Source organism: Sceloporus undulatus, chromosome 5 (genome assembly GCF_019175285.1).
Source record: "Sceloporus undulatus isolate JIND9_A2432 ecotype Alabama chromosome 5, SceUnd_v1.1, whole genome shotgun sequence".
Taxonomy (NCBI): Eukaryota; Metazoa; Chordata; class Lepidosauria; order Squamata; family Phrynosomatidae; genus Sceloporus; species Sceloporus undulatus.
Genome location: NC_056526.1, coordinates 118,150,984 through 118,174,553, shown reverse-complemented (window position 1 = coordinate 118,174,553; position 23,570 = coordinate 118,150,984). Strand labels below are relative to the sequence as shown.

General features: G+C 42.0%; 1 long non-coding RNA gene across 1 annotated transcript; it reads right to left on the bottom strand.

Moving 5' to 3' along the window:
* Positions 1–1,437: 1,437 nt before the first annotated feature.
* On the bottom strand, positions 1,438–16,165 carry LOC121931475. The gene is made up of 5 exons (XR_006104147.1): positions 15,685–16,165; positions 13,618–13,695; positions 10,886–10,947; positions 5,683–5,912; positions 1,438–1,551 (listed from the first exon to the last, which is right to left on the bottom strand). It is a non-coding gene; the product is annotated as an uncharacterized LOC121931475 (long non-coding RNA).
* Positions 16,166–23,570: the final 7,405 nt, after the last annotated feature.

Genomic DNA, 23,570 nt, shown 5'->3' with positions numbered 1-23,570 from the left:
TGTGACCTATCCAAGGTCACTCAGTGGGTTTACATGGCCAAGCAGGGAACTGAGCTCTGATTCAGACTCTGTTAGTCTGTGGAAAGGCCGATCTGGCCTTTGCGTGGCACAAAAAAGAGCCGCAAAAAGTGGCTCCTTTCTGCACCGTGGAAAGGGCGCCACAGCAGCCAGCGCCATGGCTTTTTGCAGTGCCAGAGGAGCACCATGATGCCACCCACTGTGTGGTGCGGCATATGGTGTCATTCCAGCCTAGGGGTGGAGTTGGTGCATGCAGCGTGTGGATGGCATGCCCCAATTCTGCCCCCAGCCAGCCTCAATGGCCGGTCTGTACAGCCCCTCTGTGGAGACAGTATATCTTAGCTCCTTTGAGACTAACTGAAAGAAAGAAGTTGGCAGTATGAGCTTTTGTCTACTTCAGTCTACTTCAGTCTGAGGAAGTAGATTTAAGTCTATGAAAGCTCATGCTGCCAACTCCTTTCTGATCTCCAGAGTCATAGTCCAATGCTCAAACCTCATTGTAAATCAGGTTTATCTTTGGTTCATACCAAGTCATTTAAAAGTTGGAATGGAGCTGCTGTTTGCAAGGTGCTTACACTTGAAAATTTCAGCAGTAGCTGAACAAAACAAAAAAGTCAGGTCTTGCTTTTTTCATTTCAGTTACTTTTACTTCTAGATAATACTTTAGAGCCGCAGTAGTAGGCCCACTATACTAGAAAATGAATCTATGTGACACAGTTTGTGAATTTCATAACAAAATATATTTATACAACAGAATCTAGATGTTTTAAAACAAAGGTCTGCTCTTTGTGTATAATGGGTGCATTTCACCTTATTCTCTGCTAATTCTTAAATTTAAATATTTCCTTTTTAATATACAATATTTTACTCTTGGGAGAAACTACCTTTCCTTTGCCCTGATGATTACAGAGGCTGTTACGAATGGATAAAGACAGATGAATTACTGTGAGTTTAGACTGCAAACTCCTGTAAATAGGAATCAATTCCTTACCCCACTCTTTATTTAAATTACTTAAGTCCCAAGTTCTTTAAAGATATTTCTACTCAGTTTCTAGTTATTAGAACCATCCCAGGATATATTGCTGCCTATAATGAAGTAGCAAGTCCCTCTTCTGCTCCAAGTTAAATTGTATAGGATACTGAACCAGCCAGGTGATTTTGGCAAACCAGGCACCACCCACCCCATGTGATGCCACTGATACAAGGCATAAATCTGTGCAAACTTGGCATAATAATAATAATAATAATAATAATTTGTTTTATTTATATACCGCTATTCCAAAGATCATAGCGGTGAACAGCAAGTAAGCTAATTAGCAAGTAAGCTAATTTGCCCCCAACAGTCTGGGTACTCATTTTAGCGACCTCGGAAGGATGCAAGGATGCATAAATCAAACCTGAATCAAACTAGTAATTTATTCTTCTTGAGCATCCGGTCCTCACCAGAGTTGGAGATAGTGTACTGGGTTTCACCTTAGACCAGAGAGCTTGATGTCTATTGCCAGTGCAGACCAGTTGAATTTTCTTAATTTCCTGAGAGAGGGGCAAAGAAAAGGGGCAGTTTGAACAGGCAATAAATGTTGATGGGTATTCTCAGTCCTGGGCCAGGCCAAGTCCTGCTGGGAGCACATACAAACTAAGTGGATGGAGATGGATGGAGCCACTTCTATCCCCCCCATGTGGTGTCAGGCCTGAGACAATTACTGTCTCCTCAATGCTGCCGGACAGACTGGACAGCCACTGACCTCCACATGCACTGGCCCACTGGCAGCCCCAAGGAGTTTCTCCTCTGCAAATTGCTGGCTTTGCCTTTACAATAAGCCAATTTGACAAGAATAACTCCCATGCTGTGTCTACACCAGCATGACCTCCTGAACCGGGGTGGAGACAGATCTAGATATAAAAACATTCCTATTATTACCACTCCTGACCTGATGAAACAGTGCTAACGGTAATAATCAAATACACTTTTGCAAATTAACTGCAGATCACGCCACTGTTAAGTCTTCTGAAGTTCAATAAATATCAGTGAGACAACAAGAGTGTGCATTATTCTCCCACACGCGCAGTGGGCTGGGTAGGAACAAATATGGTACTTAAGATGAGCTTATGTGGAAGTCAGGAGTAAAGAGGTAAAGCCAGAGGTTTAATGGATAAGGTGGAATATAAAAGAAGAGAAAGAAAGGCAGATGGAGAGAGAGAGAGATGGACTATAGCTCATGCTTGGAAAAAGTTGTTAGTCTTTAAGGTGCCACAGGCCTCTGTCTTGTTGGGGGCAGTATGTGGCAGGTAATTCTTCTGGGAAAGAGTTACTAATTTAGAGAGCATGAATGAGATCTCTGAGGTGGTGGTGGTGGGGAAACAGCCTGCCTAGCTATTGTAAAGGGAATGTCCAGCACATGTAGTTGTTACGCTGCAATCTCAGTGTTTACCCTTTTGTTGTTTTTGTGTGCCTTCAAGTCATTTCTGATTTATGACAAGCCTAAGGTGAACCCATTACAGGGTTTTCTTGGCAACTTTCTTCAGAGGGGGTTTGCCATTGTGGATACAGAAGTATGTGTTGCATGTTTAATATGTTGTTGTTATGTGCTTTCACATTGACCCTAACTTATGGTGGTCTTATCCTAGGGTTTTCTTGACAAGATTTATTCAGAGGTGGTTTGCCATTGCTTTCTTCTTAGGCTGAGAGTGTGTGACTTGCTCACGATCACCCAGTGAGTTTCCATAGCTGAATGGCGATTCAAACCCTGCTCCCCAGGTGTCCAATACTCAAACTACTACACCAGCCCTGGTCTCTCTCTCTCCCCTTTGTGTATGTTTGTCAGTGTGTGTATGTGTTTGTGTTTGTGTGTGTGTGTGCATGTATACTCACACATATACATGTATATATATAAACAACAGTGCATATTGATGTTGTGGATGGGATCCATAGCTTGCATCATGAGCTTGCAACATGTATATTGTGCATTTTAGTTGGCAAATAAATGTATTACTGTTTTGTGGATTTTTGATTGGATGGAATCATATGTTTGCGTTATGGGCTGTGTACATATTTATATTTCTTGTTTTGTGCTTGTGACACGTTATACTAATCTGGTGTATGACATGTGGCAGGCTGTACTTTCTTCTAGAATCAGAATTCTACCTCAGGTCTATAGTCACATGTAAGTCCCATTGAATTTGGTGGGATTTGCTTCAAAGTAAGTGTACATAGAACTAACAAGGAGCAATGGTGAGGGGACAAACATCATTCCTTATCCCTTACAGCAGAGATGGGAAATCTCTGGCTTTTTGATGTTGATGAAATTCTACCCCCATCACACCTTACCAGGCTGGCCATGGCTGATGGCAATTGGTGTTCAGTTACATTTGGAGTGCCACTGGGCCCTCAGTTCTTTCTTAGACCTGAAGATAATAGCAACAGTGAAGAAATGATCAACCCAGGGTCATCTCTGGACCAAATAACATCTCAGGCAACTGGATCTTTCAATGCTCAGCTTCCTACATTTGTTCAGTTTCTGATATCTGTGTACATGTGTGTATTTATTTATAGCCACCATAATCATAGTACTATGTAGATCAGGGTTGAGAATTATCTAGTTCTTCAGCTATGGTTGGACTGCTAGGAGGTGCATTACTAGATATCCTGGTTAGGGCTTTGTATGGAGAACCAGCATGGTGTAGTGGTTTGAGTGCTGGATTATGATTCTGTAGAGCAGGGTTCAATTCCCCACTCAAGCATAAAAACCCACTGGGTGATCTTGAACAAGTCACACTCTCGCTCAGCCTCAGAATATGGCAATGACAAACCCCCTCTGAAGAAACATGTCAAGAAAGTCTTATGATAGGTTCATCTTGGGGCCACCATAAGTAAAAAAAATGGCTTGGACATAACAACAACAACAACAGCAGTCCAGCAACAACAGTCCAATAATATTATGGAAGGCCACATTATGGAAGGCCATGTACCTCCTGGTGCACACATGGTTTAACCTTCCCACATAGGTTGAGAAATTTGCACCTACATGGATCTAATCAGAAACCATTCACATGCACACATTGCTGTCATTGATGCCATATATTTACCCATGATTTAATATTTAGAATAATGACAATGAAAAGGAATGTTAACAATGCTTGCCATGGAGGACAATATTAATAGCTTTACAAGTTAATCCAGTCTGTTTGCTCTGGTTTCAGTTGTGTGGGGGCACTGTGGTGTAGCAGTTAGGCTGCTGCCACACTGCAGAATTAATGCAGCTTGACACTGTTTTGTCATGGCTCCATCCTATAGAAACCTGGGATATGTCGTTTGTTGTGGCACCAGAGCACTCTGACAGAGAAGACTAAATAACTCACAAAACTACAAATCCAAGAATTCCTTAGCATTGAGTCATGGCAGGTAAAGTAGTGTCACACTGCGTTAATTCAGAAGTGAAGCTGCAGCCTCAGAAGGCTGCACTGAGGGAAAGAAGATCCAGGTTAAAGTCCCAATTGAGCCATGAAAATAACTAGATCAGTAATTATCCACCTGGTCTGCCTTGCATAACTGTTGTAAGGATAAAGTGGGAAGAAGAAGTGTGTACTTGAGCTCAGTATTCACTTGAGTTCACTTAGAGAAAGTTGGAATGTCAATGTTGTTGTTGTTGTTGTTAGTGGACTAGACATCCTATGAGAGGCATCTGCCCAGCACGAGAACTTATTTGACTATAAGTTGACCTCGTGTATAAGTTGAGGATAGTTTTTGGGGCCAACATTATAGATTTTGATATGCCCCATGGATAAGTTGAAGGTAATATTTAGGGGCACATAACAATGGATTTAAAGGATGAAGCAAATGAAAAAAATGCCAAAGAACTTGCAAAATCCCAGCTGGCATAACTGTTTGTGCCCATCCTAAAGGCCAGAGAGATGAGAGAGTAGAGGAGGATAGATTATGCTCTTGCCTTTCACCAAGGGATGGATCCTTTTTTGATGAAAGTTAAAATACAGAACTTACATTGACCCATAGATAAGTCAACCCAGGTTTTTGGGGTCAATTTTTGACTAAAATTTCTAGACTTATAGATGAGTATATACAGTACTTCTGAGTCGTCATATCTAGAATGGCACTGATAAACTGTTATGGAAAACCATCTTAAATATGTTCTCAGAAATTAGCCCTGTAAATGAAATAGAATTGACTATCTAGTAAGAATCTTCAAGATTGCAACCTTAATATATAGATTAGTCCAGTGCTTCTTAAAATAATTGACGGTGTGGGTGTGTGTCACATTTTCCCACATTGTGCCATGGACCAGCAACATATTGGTGCCCATTGGCTATACTTGTTTCTTTCTTTCCAGGAATTGGTATTTGTGGCTCATGGACCAGCAATGGTCCATGAAATAGACCTTTAAGAAGTGCTAGATTAGTCTGCAGTGCAGATTAGAATTGCAGTGTGTATGAGGGAGGACTATGATGTAGTACGTTTACCTAAGACAAATCACTTTGGGGCTTAGGAAAGGTAAAGGCAATAGTTCCAAAAGACCATTTTTAGAGTGTAGTCCTGCACATTCTTCTCCTTTTTAAACTTTCTACATCAATTCACACATATTTGAACTCACTTTCATATTCATAAATAGAAATAGATGAGATTAAACACCCCCTCAAATCCCAACCCACCCCATTTCTGTAGACAATCTTTCTTTCTTGTCCATGACATCTCATTTCTAATGCTGCAGTAAAGCTTCTTCCCCTCCAAAGGAAACCATGGCCTGCTTCCAAAGGTTGCGTCTTCTTGTATCCTTCACATTTGCCTTCAGATCCGAATGACCCGATTGCCACTGCCGCTGACCTCCTTGGGGTTCCTTTTGCTGAGGGAATGTTGACTCGGACGCTGTCTCCTTGTCTGCCTATTGGGAGCCAGCAGATTTATGGATTTTTGATATTAAATTCTTGCTGTCATTAAGCCTGCTCTCCTGTTGACTTTCATTGACCCGCTGCCCTCCGTTCTCCCCTCCTGCCTCATCCTTTCCCCCCCACATTGAAGCCTGGTCTCCTTCCGCCGCCCCTTTCTCTATTGTGGCCTCTGAGTTGACTGCTGTCCCTAATAGCCTGTGCTTGTTTGCTCTGTTCTTGAACTTGGTGGGGGTCACAGAGTCTAGGCCCCGGTTACCCTCAGCCTGCCTACCTCCCTCGATCCCTAGCTACCAACTTCCTAATGACTTAAACAAACACCTTCCCCCCCCCTCCACACCCACTAATGATCCCCTGGGCTCCCCTGCCCTCTCTGGGGCTTTTTTTTTGTCCAGCTGCAGGCCCGGCTTGGCCTACTGACGCCTTGGCCTCTCTGACCTGAGCCATCACCGGCTCTTCCCTGGCCTTGTCCAGTTCCCCCTGGGCCAAAGGCCAACCCCGTGGGAGCCTTGCGTGCCACCAGCTGCCTTGAGGTGACATCCCAGTCACAAAGAGAGAAAAACCCTCTGCTCGAGGCCCATGAATGTGCCCATTGATCTTCTTCTTCTTTAAAAAAAAAGCCTCCCCAGTAATGCTTGTTTATTTTTTTCCCTCCCCCTGACCCCCTTTAAATTGCTGCATGGAGGAGACTAGGAAGCAATAAGACTGCTATCTCCAGAAAAGATTGGCCTGCTCTCTCATATCTTGGGGGTCTGTTCAATATCACTGTAGCCAATTTCTCCTCCTCCTCCTTCTCCCTGATGCTGGTTGATGGTGCTTTTGATTCCATCTTGTGCTCCCTCCCTTCCTCGCTTGCCTGTGCATTTGTGGCCCGGAGGGTCTTTTTCCAAATGGATACTAATTGCAGGGGCTGCCCATTGCTTGGCTGCTGCAGTTGCCCCTGGGGCTCCCAGGACCTGCTCTTCAATGCCTTAATTGACAAGGGCTTGTCTCTAGTTAGGAGCAGCTGGTCCAGAGCCATGGCACATCAGGGCCAGCTTAACACAGCAGCTTCACTTTGCCTGGAGGAGGAGATGGCGGGGAGGATGAGAGAATGGGCAGGGTTAATCGTGGTTAAAATGAAGAAAGATTTATCGTTGGCCCCTTTGGGGGAAGCGAGGAGAGACAGGTCCCAAGTTGTTGTTGTCTTTCCTCTCCCCCCCCCCATGTATGTACGTAAATACATACAGAAGGAGTAAACGATGGAGAGGGCCTTCATTAATCACATGCCAAGTCTTGGCAGCACACTCAGGAGCTGCAGTGTAGTGGCTATTCTAAAGCAGTGGAAGAAGCATCTCTAGCTATTAGACAAGGCAAGCATCTTCCAGAAGGATGCTCAGGTTGTTGCTTTTTTGGACTACAAGTGGCCACAACAAGTGTGGGATTGTGAAAGCTGTGGTCCAAAAAAAAAAAAAAACAAAAAACAAAAACAAAAACTTTTCAAAGCTGTGCTTCTAACTACAAATGGCGGAGAATTTTGTTTTGGTTTACATTTTATATGAATTGACCAAAATGGAAAATGCTGTTATATCTGGGATGCAAGAATGTGCAGTTTCTTTTCTTTTTTCTTTTTTAATTGCATGTGGGTGGAACCAAAACTTAAATTTAGTCAACCCAGGCCTGGCAGTTTGAGCACTTAGTACTTTGAAGTCTAAGTTTGAGTTCCTAGTGTAAAATCTAAATTCCAATTAGAGTAGAGCTACTGAAACAACTTATCGGATATACATAAATATTGATGTGCCATTCAGGAATTGGTCTGAGGAGTCTACTGTAGCTGGGGCTGCATCTGCACTGCACAAATAATGCAGTTTGATACTACTTCAACTGCCATGGCCCAGTGCTATGGAATTCTGGGGTTTTTTAGTTTGTTGTGGCACCAGAGCTCTCTGAAAGAGAAGGCTAAATATCTCACAAAACTACAAATCCCAGAATTCCACAGCAATGAGCCAGGGCAGTTAATGTGGTGTCAGGCTGCATTAATTCTGCAGTGTGGCAGTAGCTAAAGGTAGAGCCATCTAGCTTCCTGTCATAGCAGAACTGTTACCTGGAAAGTGTCACCAGCCCTAACATTGTGGTGTTGTTCACTGTGGTGAACATATTTTCCTTGTCATGAACAAATTTAGTTTTTTAAAGCCTTTCCCCACCCAGCATTTAAAGGCCCCCAATAACCTAAAAACCGTAACATGCACCTGAGGATGTAGGCTCAAGTCTATGAAAGCTTATGCTAACAGCTTGTTTCAGTTAGTGTCAAAAGTGCTACAAGATCCCTTTGCATACTGATTTTCCAGAACACAGCTATGCCTTTGAATCCTAAGATTACTTGGTTAATACTGTACATAAATGTGGGACTGCACTGCTACCTCTCCTAGAAGGAAGCCCTGCTCTTGAGTCTATGAATGTATAAAGACAGGCAATAGGTGCTCAGTAATGAGTAAAACCACTTTATACATGTGCAGAGACATCCTTTATGGGAAGGGGGAGTTGCTAACTGGGCACTGCAAAGGAAAATCATTTCCAGGAGTGTGCTGAATAAGAACTGGTTATGTTCTTTCACTCACTAACTGATAACAAACTGCATAAGCACTGGCCATCTAAGCCTATTTAAGTCTCACAATAGATTTTAAAGGGAGTAAGTTAAAGTGTATGCTTAATTCTCCAATTGAGGCCAATAGGACATAGGTGTTCTTCTCTTTGGCAAGAGGGTGTTAATGGTTTGCTTCTCTGAAAGGGGTTTTAACCAATTGAGGAAGCATTTGTTACATTATATCACTGTATTTCAGGAAAATGCTCTCTCTTCTTAAAAACAAAATAAATAGGCTAGTAATGCAATCCTATACAATGCATAGCACACTGTTGGTGGAAAACAGCACACAATGTGAAGTAGCATGAGAAAATAAATAAGCAAATTTATGTACAGCGTAAATAGGGTGCAATTCACTGAGCGGAGCAGCTTGAAACTCTAATCTTGCAGACTCACTTGGGAATAAAACCCCCAGAGTTCAGCGAAGATTATTTCAGAGTAAACCTGCTTAGAGTTGGGATGTATGTTTGCAGGTCTTTTTCCGACTTACATAAGAGGAATTTCCTTTGAATTCAGTATGATTTATTTCTAAGTAAGCCTACACAAGATTGTGCAACATGTACTCAAGCCTCCCATTGAAATGAGTGGCACAAGTGCTTAAATTTAGCTGGATCTGTCCCAATGCTTCCTTTCCTTTTCAAACAACCCACTGTTTAATATTTGATTTTAACATGAGAGTCACTTCTCTTTCTTTCCTGTAATGGTTGTTTAGCATTTTACAAAGCCAGAATGGTTGAAAAGCTAGGTTTTGTTGTCCTCATGTGTGGGAAATCACTAGGACGTTCACCCACATTCGCCCTTGTGTGAATAAGGATAATGGTTTGGGGGATCCTCATTGAAATTTGAAGTTTTCTTAAACAGAAATTCCCTAACTTTTGCTCATTTTCTCCACTTTTTTTTCCACCCTGCAGGAACAATGCCAACATTGAAGGCCTCGGTTGGAGTCTGCACAGTTGGAGATCTTTGGTGCCATTTTAGACATCTTTGGATTTCATCAATCAAACTGACTGCAATTTTCCATAAAAACCCCTGAATTTGGGTCAGAAAGTGGGCAAAGCAGATAATGATCATTGGAGCTGTCTTATGAGATGATAAATAGATAGGCTTTCAGAGCAACAATGCAACAAAGTGCATTCTCTCCCCCCACCCTTCAGTAGTTCACCCCCAAAGAGGTTTGAATGTAGAGAGTCTAAACAATTTCTCTATGTTTTCCCATGGTTTAGAAGATGTCTTCACAGACTTGTCAATAGTAATGTGACCCTTCCTCCCCAAGAGTTTACTAAAGGTTTTTCCTCCCAGAAAAGTTCTCCTTCTCTCCCTCAGAGCCCTGAAACAAACAATAGAACTTTTTTCTTATACCAAGAATAAAGAGACTGTAGGTAGTTCATATGTAACAAACAAACACATTCTGGGTCCTAATGATTCTTTGCTACTTTAGCTTGATTTGATGTTGGTTGCATTTTAAAGTAAAATGGTTGGACTTGCTCTTGAACTTGAGGAATTCCTCTTATAAATAAGGGGAACCTGAAAGGTAGGCCACAGTTCTATCTACAATCCAGTCTGCAGGAGCATCTTACAAGGACTAAAGCTTTAAAATGCTATAAATTGGACTGTTGTTCCTAAGCACATTGAAACAGGATTAGGAAAATTTATTTATTCAGCCCCAGTTCCCCTTTTGGGGACATCACTATGATATGGAAAAAGGCAAATGCCATACATTTTCCAGTTGTACCACAAATTGCCCAAGCAATAGCATGCCTGTATCCTTTTTTAAAGCTGCTTTTCAAATGTCCCAGCTTTTCTCTCCTCCTCCCACTTTCCCCTTCTGTTCTCATCTTCCTTCAGTTGCTGCTAACTGACTTCAAAATGCAAAGGTTTGCGCTCAGTTAACTCAGCAAGGGGAGAGGAGGGCTTCGCAGTAGGTTCCAACAAAAGTAAACTGCAGCAGCCTTTCCTGGCTTATGTGTTCTTCAACCTGACATCAATCCGATGTTGCTTGGCTATTTGTCAAATACTGGAGGGTTTGCTAGAGTAGATCCAATGAGTTAATGGAACTTACATAAATATTTATCACGTTTCTGTTGACTTGAAGGATTAACAGTTGGATTTAAGTCTTGGGCAAAAGAAAATTCCCAGCAGGGCACAACACTTGACACATGCCAGTTTCAGATTCTTTGAAATTATTTCTTTCCCCAAGAGAATCCATATTCCTAGCCAGCTCACTGATTCTATACCATGCAAGACTATTGGGGATAATCAACAGCGTAATACACAACTCTGTAATATTTACTAAGAAATAAGGTCTATTCTTCCCTTATAAGTATAAATACAAATAAAGCCGAAACATACCTTGTGTTGGATATGCATGCCAAAGGCACAGTTCCATTTGCTTCAAAAAGTATATAGTTGACCTGTGTAGATAAAGTTGTTAACCATAATATAATCAAAAATACCATAAAAATTCTTTCAAATATGCTTTTTTGCAGTTAAATTTCAAATATATCCAAGAGTAGGACTGAAGCTAGGGGTAGACAGATGTAGATCTAGGTCTACTGGTAGAACTCTGAATGATTACTCAGAGATGAACAAGGATTTCAAACTATGTCCAATACTGTTTCACAATATCAAAAAATGACAAAATGACTCCTGTGCCCCACCATATGTGGTGCTGTTAAAATTAAAATAGCTTGGGGTAACTGGAAGTCGATTTTGGTGAGGAGGGTGTGCAAGCTCCACTGAGTTCCAGTACTCATGATAACTTTCTAGGCTCTGATTTTTTTAAGTCTAAGGTTCTGTCCTTTGTACCAGGTTTCTCCTGCTGGTAGAACTCAGGTGTCTGGATGACAAAGTAGCTCCTGCAGGCCTGATGTCAGCCTACCACTATGTCAGAGCATAGAATCATAGAGTTGGAAGAGACCACAAGGGCCATCCAGTACAACTCCCCTGCCATGCAGGAACTCACAATCAAAGCATTCTTGACAGATGGCCATCCAGCCTCAGCTTAAAGACCTCCAAAGAAGGAGACTCCACCACACTGTGAGGGGATACATTCCACAGTTGAACAGCTCTTATTGTCAGGAAGTTCCTCCTAAAGTTGAGCTGGAATCTCTTTTCCTGTAGAATGTAGAGGATTAGACCTCTGGTTACAATGCTGACACCTGAAATGATACCTTTAACCGAAATGGGGTTTTGCCATATCATTAGCATTCAGCTTCCTGTGGCTGCATGAACCAAACATATCAATCATGTGCTGATATGAGGAACATGTAGCTCACAGCTTTATGTCATAAATTCCTCAGCCTAATCTCTTGTAGGGTGACACACAAATTACCATGCAAAAGTGCTTTCTTTTGGCTCTGCGTACCACAGGGTGCACTGACTTTTACTGTGGGCCAATGGTCTGTAAAAAGAAAGTTTGAAACCATGGACCAGGGAGACGCCATAGACAGATCTACCCATATGTCCTCCCTGGAAACCTTTCTTTTACCTGCTGCAGTGGCTCCTGCCCAATATGGCCATTTTATGGCCACTAGGGAAAAGGAAGGATGGTGGAGAATCCAACTAAGCTCCTACTGAACATGTAGGAAGGAATCCTCCAGAGGTCCTGGAGGTTAACATCACTATTGTGTATCCAGCTACAGGAACATAACTGGCTGCTCCTCTACTATTGTCCCTGCTCTCCACCAGTCAGTATATTGCTGTGTTGGGTGGCAGGGGCTGTAGCAGGTAAAAGGCAGATGTGTGTATGGGGTGGTGGTGGGTGGGTGGTGGTTGTGTGAGTACAGCGAGGAAATTTGACCTCCACAATAACAAAAAATGACATAGGTGTAAATTGGATAAAAGACTCTGCAAGTCACTGAAGTATACCAGCCAACGTGTTCTCCACCTCAAATGAGAGCTTAAGAATTACGTATCATAAGTAAACTTGTTACCAGCAACATTCATTTTGGGGGGATAGAAAGGACATAGTGACACTTTCCTTCAAAAAGCCCATCCAGATGACTAGCAGAATTATTATTTATCTCATTGTGCCCTTTATTAATTACTTTATTTCATTAGTTGCAGGGGAATGCCTAGGATTCATTTTGAAAGGATTAAAAAAAATGTAGGCCATTTCCTCCTCCTTTTACATGTTCCCCTCCCAATGTTTTTAAATTAATATTTAAATTAAGTTTAATAGTATTTTTATCTAGTTGTATTAAAATACATTTAAATAAAATATTTGGTATTTTACATTGTCTCACTTGTATTTTGTTTTTAACTTATACTGTAAGTTGCCTTGAGTCCCACATCAGGAGAAAGGAGAGTTAAAAATTGATTGATTGACTGATTGATTAAATAATCAGAATGATGAGATACATTGACCTCCATTAAGACATAAATGGATATGATTGAACATTAGAACATTAATGATTCTCCTTTCTCTGAAGGATGGACAAGGTCCATCCTCCCACCAACCACTTTCAGCTGATGAATGCTAGTAAATATTCCACAAACTGGCTTGTAGCATCTAGCTAACCAAATCCTGCCATTTATGTACTTCTAAAAAGCAAAAGACTATTCAAACAATTCTACAAGGGTCAAAACGCAGAATAGCCTAGGTTCTTAAATCTGTAATATGCTTGAATCACTACTCACTCTAGAAAAAAGTTTGTGTGTTGCTCGCTTGTGCGTGCGCACACACACACTTCTCCTCACTGAAACACAATACATTTCAGACACTGGAATGTCAACAAACATCTTAAATGCACTCCTTTTTTGAAAATACATTCACTGATTTTCATATTTATGGTTGGAGGCCCGAATCTTATTAAGTCCAATTGGAGTAGATTATTTGAGTCAATGGGATTTTATATATCAATTTACCAATCAGCAAAAAGAGTGTATTATATTCTAGACAAATAAATGAGTCTGAGAGCAAATCAAGCCTGAATTCTCATCAGAACTAAACTGAGACTATCATATTTTGGACACATCATGAGACAAAGTGACTAACTGAGAAAGAAGTTAATGTGGAGGCAAGAAGGAAAAGAGGAGGACCACCTTATAGATGGATCGATTCAATCAAAGAAGTGACACACCTGAGTTTGCAAGACCAGAGCAGGGCTATTGATGATGATCTGGGCTCCTGTAGGTCACTCACTTGTATAAAAGGCAACCTGAAAGCAAATAACAACAACACAACAATCATAGCTGGGACTAACCAATACAATTCAGGTCCAAGACTGTAAATGGGTACACATATACTTGGGAATAAGGGCCAAAACAAATGTGATGGTGGCCAGAGGTAAAACATTTGTCCATATAAGATGTGTCCATAGGCACATATCTCAGGCCCTTTCATACACAGAGTTAGCATATCAGCCATTAGTGCTCTGGCTAGCTGTGTTGTTGTTGTGTGCCTTCAAGTTGTTTTAGATGTATGGTGACCTTAAAGCGAACCTATCACAGAGTTTTCTGGGGCAGTGTGTTTCCATGGCTGAGCTGGGAACTGAACCCTGGTCTCCACAATTGTAATCTAATGCTCAAACCACTACAACACGCTGTGCTACTGTCATGCTGACTACAGATAAATGTCCCTCTTTCTTGCCCATATACAGAAGCACTCATCCATTTATTAGAAGTACTAAGTTGATGGTTCTGCTTACATTCTCAATTAAGCAAAGGTCTGAGTGGCTGTACATATAATCCTTAAAATTTGTTTCACACCAAGTTCCATGCAAAATGGATCAAAGCCAGCAATTCCCACTCAGCCAAAGTTTGATGACTGGTTTTAAACTTGCACAGAAATTTTCAGGAATAAACCTAAGTATAAATATCATGTTTGGTAAAAAACAACAACAACAACAACACAATGATCATAAATGTACTGTACATTCCAGAGTCAATAATTCAGAAATCTGAAGCGTTCAATTGGTAGGTACCCAAAGCATTTGACAGACTCAATCCAAAGCCTTATTAAATTCTTTGTTTTGCCTCTATTAGATAACATGGGAAGACTGGTGAGTCTGTGATCAAACAAGTGGATTGGGTAGCGTGACACTTTGATACATGGAATGTATATATGCTTGCTCAAGATATGAGGTCTGCTGGTAGGCTTTTCTCTGTGTTCCACTAAATGCGGCCAACATATTATGTGAGGATATGGGAGCTGTGGCACTCTGGTTGAAGAATGCCCTCCCTTCAAAGGCCCAGCTGGCACTAACATTGGCTTCATTTAGGTGCCAATTGAAAATGTGACTGCTTGCTAGTCCCACAATACTTCTGTGCATAGTTTTAAACTGCTTTAACTTGTTTATATTGACTTTACTTGTATACTGCCCTGAAATCTCAAATATAGGATGGAATATATTTAAATAAATACACCAAGAACAAACACTTTAAATTACAGCACAGGCACAGGAAAAGTAAAGGCAGCAGGGGTAAAAATTGCTTTCATACTCACAGGGCAAAATAAGTGGACTTTGGGTGTTGGCTTCCATTCTGGTTTAGTTATGGAGAGAGCATATTAGTGCTTACGCACCAATTCTAAATACATTTACCATTGGTTTCAGCGAATGCCCCATGCTGTATCAGAAAGCATTAAATGTTCTTCTCCTTTAGCCTGGCAGTAGTTATCCAACCACACTAAGTGCTAACTGCTATCAGTTAATGGATAGTACAATAACCCATGACCTGCAGAATACTGCTTCCTCTTAAGCATGTAGTAAAAGCTGCTTTTACTATTAATTGAATTTTGTAACCTAAGCTGAGATAAGTTCCAGCTCTGATGAAGTTTTAGAAATATCATTTATTTAATCTTTTTCTTCCTCTCTGGCTCAAGGGTAATGATGATCAAAGCTCTGATTGCCAAAAAAAGGTAGTGATAGTATAGACTTCAGGAAATAAAAGGTATTTTATTCACTAGTAGCTATGGCCAAAATTGAATAGCAATAACTCCAAGAGTTTAATTTTCATTGGTACAGTCGGTTCTGTTTTGGAAAACTTTATCCCCTTCTGCATCCAAACATGTAAAACAGCTTTTCAGATAGGTCACCATTATGCAAATAAATGACTATTAATATTTTAAAAGTTCATTTTTTATTGTTGTCATCATCATTGTCATCATAATTATTCTCTAAAAGTCCTTTTGGACATATTGTGATTACCTCAAATTGGACACCACAACAAATGGTAAAGAAGACTCTCATTACCATGAAATATCATACTGCCTAATTCTACAGGCAAATCTTCTAAAACCCTGGAAACAAGCAGGGAGAGTATTTCTTCTGTGAAAGATGAGAAAAATATTGTGTCATTACATTTTGAGGCATTTTGCTCCTCCACAATATTGCAAGACAGAAATCTGACCTCAAAAAGAAAAATGAACTCTGGAAAGCCACAGTCCTTGTGTATGTCACTGAAATATGTACAGAGCACAAAAGCAAAAGGAAGAGAGTAAGCCTGGTATATCCAGTGAAGTGACAATTTATTATATGCCTTCAAACAAAATGTTACGTCTGAGTCTGTAAGACGAGATTAAACCAGAAATTTGTAGAACAAGGTAACATGTATTTTGCCACTGGCATAGAAAAAAAAGATGCCTCTTGATCTCTATTTACTGCTACCTCTTTTTTGAAATACATTTATTTTTACTTTCTGGATAGGTGAAGGAGGCACAGAAGGAAGGAAAGCAATACATTGGCATCCTAGTTCCAAAACACACTGCAGAAATAATCCAGTTTGAGACAACTTTAACTGGCCTGGCTCAATGCTAAGGAATTCTGGGAACTGTAGTTTTGTGAGTCATTTTGGCTTCTCTGTCAGAGAACTATGGTGCCACAATGAACTACAATTCCCAGGATTCCCTAGCACTGAGCCAGGGCAGTTACAGCTGTCAAATGTGATTATTTCTGCAGTGTGTTTTGGACTTTAGTCCATGTGGTTTCTTTCATTTATATGAAAACTATAACTTGTGGGTTCACCACATTTGCCATCTGTAATATTTTGAGATCAAGGGTAGGGGCTAAAGACTGGAAAGCCAATCTTCTCAAAAGCACAACCATTTTGGAAGGTACCATGAACACCTTGCCGAAAGGCAAAGTAATCTTTTAAAAAAATAGAGCCAAACTATATATCCATAATCCATCCATCACTACCTTGAATCTGGATGAAATTGAAAGCATCAGTAAATCCAGTGATGTTCATTTCTAAGCAGAAACCTGCCTCAAGCTGTGAGGAGAGGTGGGTAGAAATAAAATTATTATTTATTATTATTATTACTGCTTGACTTATGTTTGCTGCTGGACCTGGGAAGGAGAAGGAGACGTTTCCTGGATTTTTATAACTGTAGGTCTGTGAACAAGCTTAAATTTGTAAGATACCTCCACATCCTCTTTGGAGGCCTTGGGCTGTTAGCAGAAGGTTTACAGTCTCAAGTACTCACATAGTACAGATACACAGGGTGCCATCTACACCATAGAAACAATGCATTTTGATATCACTTTAGCTATCATGGCTCCATCCTACAAAATCCAGGGAGTTGTAGGTTTTGTATGGCACTGACATTCTTTGGTCGAGAAGGCTAAAGACTTTGTGACCACCAGTCCCAGGATTAGATAGGATAGAGGCATGAGCGCTTAAAGTTGTGTCAAACTGTATCATTTCTACAGTGTGTAGCTGCACCCATAGCTGTGTTAGTAGTCTGGGCTATCAACATGTTGCAACACTTTTGAGACTACAAAAGGCTTTGTAGCATAAGCTACAACTCCATGCATCTGAGGAAGTAGACAAGTCTATGAAAATTTATGCGACAACTTCCTTTCCTCAGTTAAGTGTCAGATGTGCTATAAGATCCCTTTGGAGGTGTTGTGTGCTTTCATGTCATTTCTGACTTATGGAGACTCCAAAGTGAAACTATCAAGGGGTTTTATTGCCATGATTTATTCAGAAGAGGTTTACCATTGCCTTCCTCTGAGGCTGAGAGCGTGTGACTTGCCCAGGGGGTCACCCAGTGGGTTTCCATGGCCAAGCTGGGATTTGAACCCTGGTCACCACGTTTAAGTCCAATGCTTAAACACTACACAAGCTCTCTCCTTTGCAGACAGTACAAAGTAAGTCCTGTTGCACAATAAAGCTGGAAGCCTGCCCAGGAGTGGCCTAAGTCATGCCAGGGTGACCAGATGTCCTAACCGCTAAGGAGGACAAGGCACCACAAAACTGTAGGACAGTCAAGAAAAAATGTAGGCCAAAATACAAAATAAAAACACTCATATAAACCTAAACTCATGGTTCTTGGGTCCAAGAAATAACCTTTAGTCATGCAGACTTGGGGGATTCTGGGTGTTTCAGTCCATGAAATCAACCTTCCCTAACTCTAGTCTACATAGAGACTATGGTACAAAACACACTGCAGAAATAATCCAGTTTGAGGCCACTTAACTGCCCTCAGTGCTAGGGAATTTGGGGAACTGTAGTTTATTGTGGCACCAAAGCTATCTGACAGAGAAGGCTAGATGTCACACAAAACTACAGTTCCCAGAATTCCCTAGCATTGAGCAAGGGCGGTTAAAGCAGTCGCAAACTGGATTGTTTCTGCAGTTTTGTTTTGGACCTTTAGTCATGCTCAAAATGGAGGCTGTTTGAAAAATTCCTCCTGGAAAGAAGGCATGCATCTGAGAAGGAAGACACCTATGTCATGCACAATTTGGGGGGGATTCTGGATGCTGCAGTCCAACAAATCAACCTTCCCTAACTCTAGTGACGGCTCAGTGGTCCCCAAACCGTGCTCTTTAAGGGATTTTGGACTCCAGCTCCCAGAATCCCAGACTATTGGCCAACATGGCTGAGGCTTCTGGGAGCTGAAGTCCACAATCTCTTAAAGAGTAGTTTGGGGGAAGTAGACTTTAGTCTAGGAAAGCTCATGCTGACAATAATGTCTTCCTTCCAGTTAGTCTCAAAGGTGCTACAAGATCTCTCTATAACTCAGTTTGACACCACTTTAGCTCTCCTGGCTCCATCCCATAGGCCCCTGAGAGAGGGCCCTGTTGCTGGGGCGAAGGAAGGCCTTCTTCCTTGGCTGCCTGGCTCCCCCAGGTGTAAGAGGAGGAGGAGGAGGCCTGGGGCAGATAAAGGGCCTCTGTTGCTGGGCTCGCCTTCTTCACACAAGGCCCAGCTGAGGCGTTTTTGGCTTCATAAAAAGCGCCTTTATGTCTCTCCAGACTCCTCCGGAGAGGAGCCCGCGGCGCGGCTGAAAGGGGCTTTGAGAGGCCCGATTGCCCAGAGCCCCCCGCCGGCCCTGAGTGGCACCGGGTGCCCTCGGAGGAGAGAGGAGGGCGGCCATTAGCATGCGAAGGGAGGGAGGCCCACAGCCAGCCTCCCTGCCACCTGCAGGGAGAGCTGGCCCAAGCATAGCCTAGGCCTACGCAACTCTTCTGAGGGGGAAGGAAGAAGGGGTGCTTCCACTGGAAATAAACTTGGGAAGCCTGGCTTCACCGACTCCATAATCTCAACATAGTCTCCATTTCACTATATAGTGGGCCCTGAACTGTGCCCTTGAAGAGATTTGGGACTTCAGCTCCCAGAAGCCTCAGCTGTGTTGGCCAATAGTCTGGCATTCTGGGAGCTGAAGACCAACATCTCTTAAAGAGCATAGTTTGGGGACTACAGTATTATAGTCTCCATATCACTATACAGGGGCTACCAAACTGTGCCCTTTAAGAGATTGTGGACTTCAGTTCCCAGAAGCCTCAGCCATGTTGGCCAATAGTCTGGGATTCTGGGAGATGAAGTCCAAAATCCCTTAAGGAGCACAGTTTGGGGACCACTGCATTAGATTGAAGTCTAGGGAGGTTCAAACTGCCAACTTTCTTTTCAGTGCACTACACTTTTAAAGCATTACTGTTCCACTTTTTAAGTGCTCTGGTTGCCTCCTGTTGCATTCTGGGATTTGCAGTTTAAGAAGGGGCATTGAGAACATTCAGCCAGAGAGCTCTTAGGCCTCATTGAACTACAAGCCCCACAATGCAACAGGAGGCAATCAGAGCAGTCAAAGTGGAATAGCAACGCTTTAAGAGTGTAGTGTGATAATAGTCTCAAAAGTGCTGCAAGATCTCTCTAAGACTCAGTGGTCCCCAAACTGAGGGGGATCGATTCCCCTCCACCCCTTTCCCAGTGGGGTAGCTGCCTTCTCAGTGCCTTCCCAAGGCAGCTACCCCACCGGGAAAGGGGTGGAAGGGAAACTGACTCCCCTCACCCTTTTCCTGGTAGGATAACTGCCTTGGGAAGGCAGCTATTCCCACTAGGAAAGGGGCAGGGTTGGCATGCACACCTTTTCCAGCTTCTTCCCCCATGGGCTTTATTTCTCCCAGGAGAAAAGCCTGGCAAGAAGGAGGAGGAGCAGTGCATGTGTCCTTAACCTCGCAAATAATCAAAGCCACAAATGTCAAGGGCCAACTGTATTTTTGTTTTTGTTTTATGTTCAACAGTAAGCCTCCCTTTGCACTTTCTCCCTTGATCTCCCTTAGTAGTTGGCCTGTGATGTTTTCTGCTAGTATTATGGTGTTGTCTGCATACCTTGTTGTGTTCCTTCCTCCTATTTTCACTCCTCCTTCTTTTGTGTCCAAGTCTGCTTTTCTTACAATATGATCTGCATATAAGCTGAACAGGTAGGGCAGTAAGCTACAGCCTTGTCTGACTCCTTTGCCAAGTGGAAACCATTCTATTTCTCCATGCTCTGTCCTGACAGTGGCCTCTTGTCCTGAGTACATCAGGACTATCAGATGTGTTGGCACTCCCATGTCTTTAAGGGCATTCCATAGTCTTTCATGATCTGTGCTTTGCTGCAGTCTATAAAGCACATGCTGATTTTCTTTTATAATTCCCTGGTGCACTTCATTAACCAGCATATGTTTGCAGTGTGGTCCCTTGTGCCTCTTCCTTTCCAGAACCCTGCTTATTACACCCAACATTCCATTCTCTCATATCCTCTTGACAGATCCTTACATTTTAACATCTACTACATTGTGCATAACTATACTTCATCTTACTTTAGAAAATGCAACAACATTTTTTACATCACAAGTTTACATGAGATAAATGCTTGGCCTTGAGGCCCACCATTCTGCATGCAAGGTATAAACATAGAAACAAACAGTGGTTGGCCCTCTCACTGTGAAGTGGTACAATTCAGGTCACAACACACACTACTTAGACCATGAAAAAAGAAAGTAACAGAAAGGAGCTCCTAACAAAGTGGCACTGTTGTGACTCAATGTCCTTTAGAGTCCTTTCACATACCCTGCAACATTTCACAGAAGAAAATCAGGAGACATGTGGACAAACAACATCAGAATGAGTTCAAGATGATCAAAGTTATTCATGAGGAAGAAGACACAAGCTAGAAGAAGCTGCAGCAGTTTGCTTTTGCCTAGTCTATAGAGAAGGGCACGATTCTGCCACATCCTCTTCTATCCCCTCTGCTGAGTTAACTTAGTGCAAACTACTTTTGAACTATGAACTCAGTTTGCAGCAGCTGAAATTATCCAAGGAGAATGTGGGAGGAGGTGAATGAAAGTGGTACATTTCAGAAGCATTTTCAAATGGGACAACAAAGGATTAATTGGGACTGTTCCAACCAAGGTGGGGTAGAAGGAAGGTATGCTTTCAGAATAGTCTTGTTCATTTGGCTTTCATCAGAGTCAGGAGAACCTGTGTCCTCCACATGTTTTTGGATTCCTGGTCCCAGCAGCTCTATTCAGCCTGGCCACTAGAGAGAGATCATGGAAATAGTAGTAGATCAACATCTGGAGGGCTATGGGTTCCCCAACCTTGCTTCTGCATTCCATGCTTGGATGTACACATTTCGCAACCTGAAGATCAGAGAGTATGCTTTGTTCCATAGTAATCTGCTGTAAATACCATCCTCTGGTTTCACACTACTATCATTGGTGTTATTTCAAACAAAGCCCATCAACATAATCATGCTTGTCAGTATATGTTCATCCTTATCTTTCCACTCTTCCTCTAATGCAGCTGGGTGTTAAAGAGCTATACAGTAATTTTATGCTTGTGTGGGAGTGTGCATTTTCTCCCTTCCAGTGCATCTTGATATATGCCAGTAAATAGGTGGCCTGCTTTTAAGTGATTGTTGTTTCTGTGTGCCTTCAAGTCATTTCTGACTTATGGCTATTCTGAGGTAAAATTATCATTAGGTTTTCTTTGCCAGTGCCTTCCTCTGGGATGAGAGTAGGAATTGCCCAAGGTCATCCAGTGGGATTTGAACCCTGGTCTCCCAGTCCTGGGCTGCATCTACACTGAAGAATTAATATGGTTTGCCATCACCTTAATTGCCATGGCTCATTGCTATGGAATTCTGGGATTTATACTTTTGTGAGATACTTAACCTTCTGTGCCAGAGGGCTTTGGTGCCACAATAAACTGCAAATCCCTGGATTCCATAGGATGGAACCATGAGAGTTAAAGCAGCATAAAACTGCATTAATTTGGCAATGTGGCAGCAGTCCTAGTCCAACACTGAAACCACTGCACCACACCAGTACTCTATGAGTGACTGGTAGGTGCTATTAAAAGCCTAAAATGTGAGCAAGCCATTACCAAACAGCACAAACAGGACATGTGTATCTCACAGCACCTCAGATACAAGCCTTTTCTGTGAAGCCATGTGCATAGAAGTGGGCCATCAGAGGATAAGAAATCCATCCCACTGGCTGTCACCAAAAACCCAAGGTTTTTAAATGACAGGGGTTCAAACACTGAGCAGCTTTCAGTTATAAATGCTGGATAAATAATCAGGTGATGAGATCCCAAGTGCCACTACATGGCTGAGATCCTGTTGGTCCTGAAGAGAGTAGACTCATTCATTCAATTGCTGAATGATGAGTCAACACATGGGAAAATAAATTGATTCAATAAATGGACATTAGTCAGGAGTAATAATTGGATTCTAGTCCATGCACATGAATCAGCTCTAAGTAGACAAAAACAGCCATTGACTTTTTAAAGAAATTGCCTAATATTAACAAGTCCAATGAAACAAAAGGGCTGGCAGTGATTTGAGACTGGCTCAAGAGGACTGGGATTCCCACTGCCTAAACTTGTGTACTTGGAATTAAATCACATTATTTTCAGTATCGCTGACTCCTGAGGATGCTGGGGCTATCACAAGTTTCTGAATCTAAACAGTTTAAAAAAAAAAGGATTGTGAAAATAAGCAAATCAGCCCTGTGTTTTGCTACTATGTGCTACAGTCACATCTTTTCAGTCCACAATACCGCCAGGAAAACAAAGCAAAAGAGGCTTTGGCAGATATGATATATGGGGGGCAGATGAGTTGGGCTGGTATTCAAAATATTACCCATTGTGTTGTTAATTGCCTTTAACACAGGCCTGCTTTATGACTATAATAAATCCTTTAATATTAATAAAGCAATGTCTCTGTTTTCTCTGCTGGGTGTGCAGGTGTCCACTTGAGCAACCTGTTCACACAGAGAGCTCCTGATGGTTCTTCTGCTCCCGGGGTATTATATAGCTGGCCAAGCTGGCACTGCCTTATAATATTTTCTTTTAAAAATATGCAAACATACAGAGCCAAATAAAGCAACATCTTGTTTAAATTTGGCTCTCTAAAGCAAGAACAATTGTTTAATTTCTGAAGTGGGGGAGGGTGTATTTGGACATGACATGGGGTGGTGGGGGGGAGAGGCAGGGAATGACCAGGCCTGGCAGCGGCTGCTACTTCTGCTGCTGGGATATGACATTTCCTGTGGTGAAGCCTGCATTGGCTGCTAATAGAGATCTAATTGATGGGCGAAGTCCCATTTCCGCACTCTTTCCTTTATTGCTCCATCCAGTCTGTTGCAAAATATAAGCCTTAATCTGATTGAGCAATTCCTCCAGGATTCAGTGCAAGCTCGCAGCCCAAGGGGGGAAATCGTTATTAAAAAAGTTAAAGCACAAGCCTTAGATCCCAGAATCGTTGCATGCTGGGGGGGATGGTGATGAAGCAGGCCCTTTTGGCTATTTAACACTTTCTCTT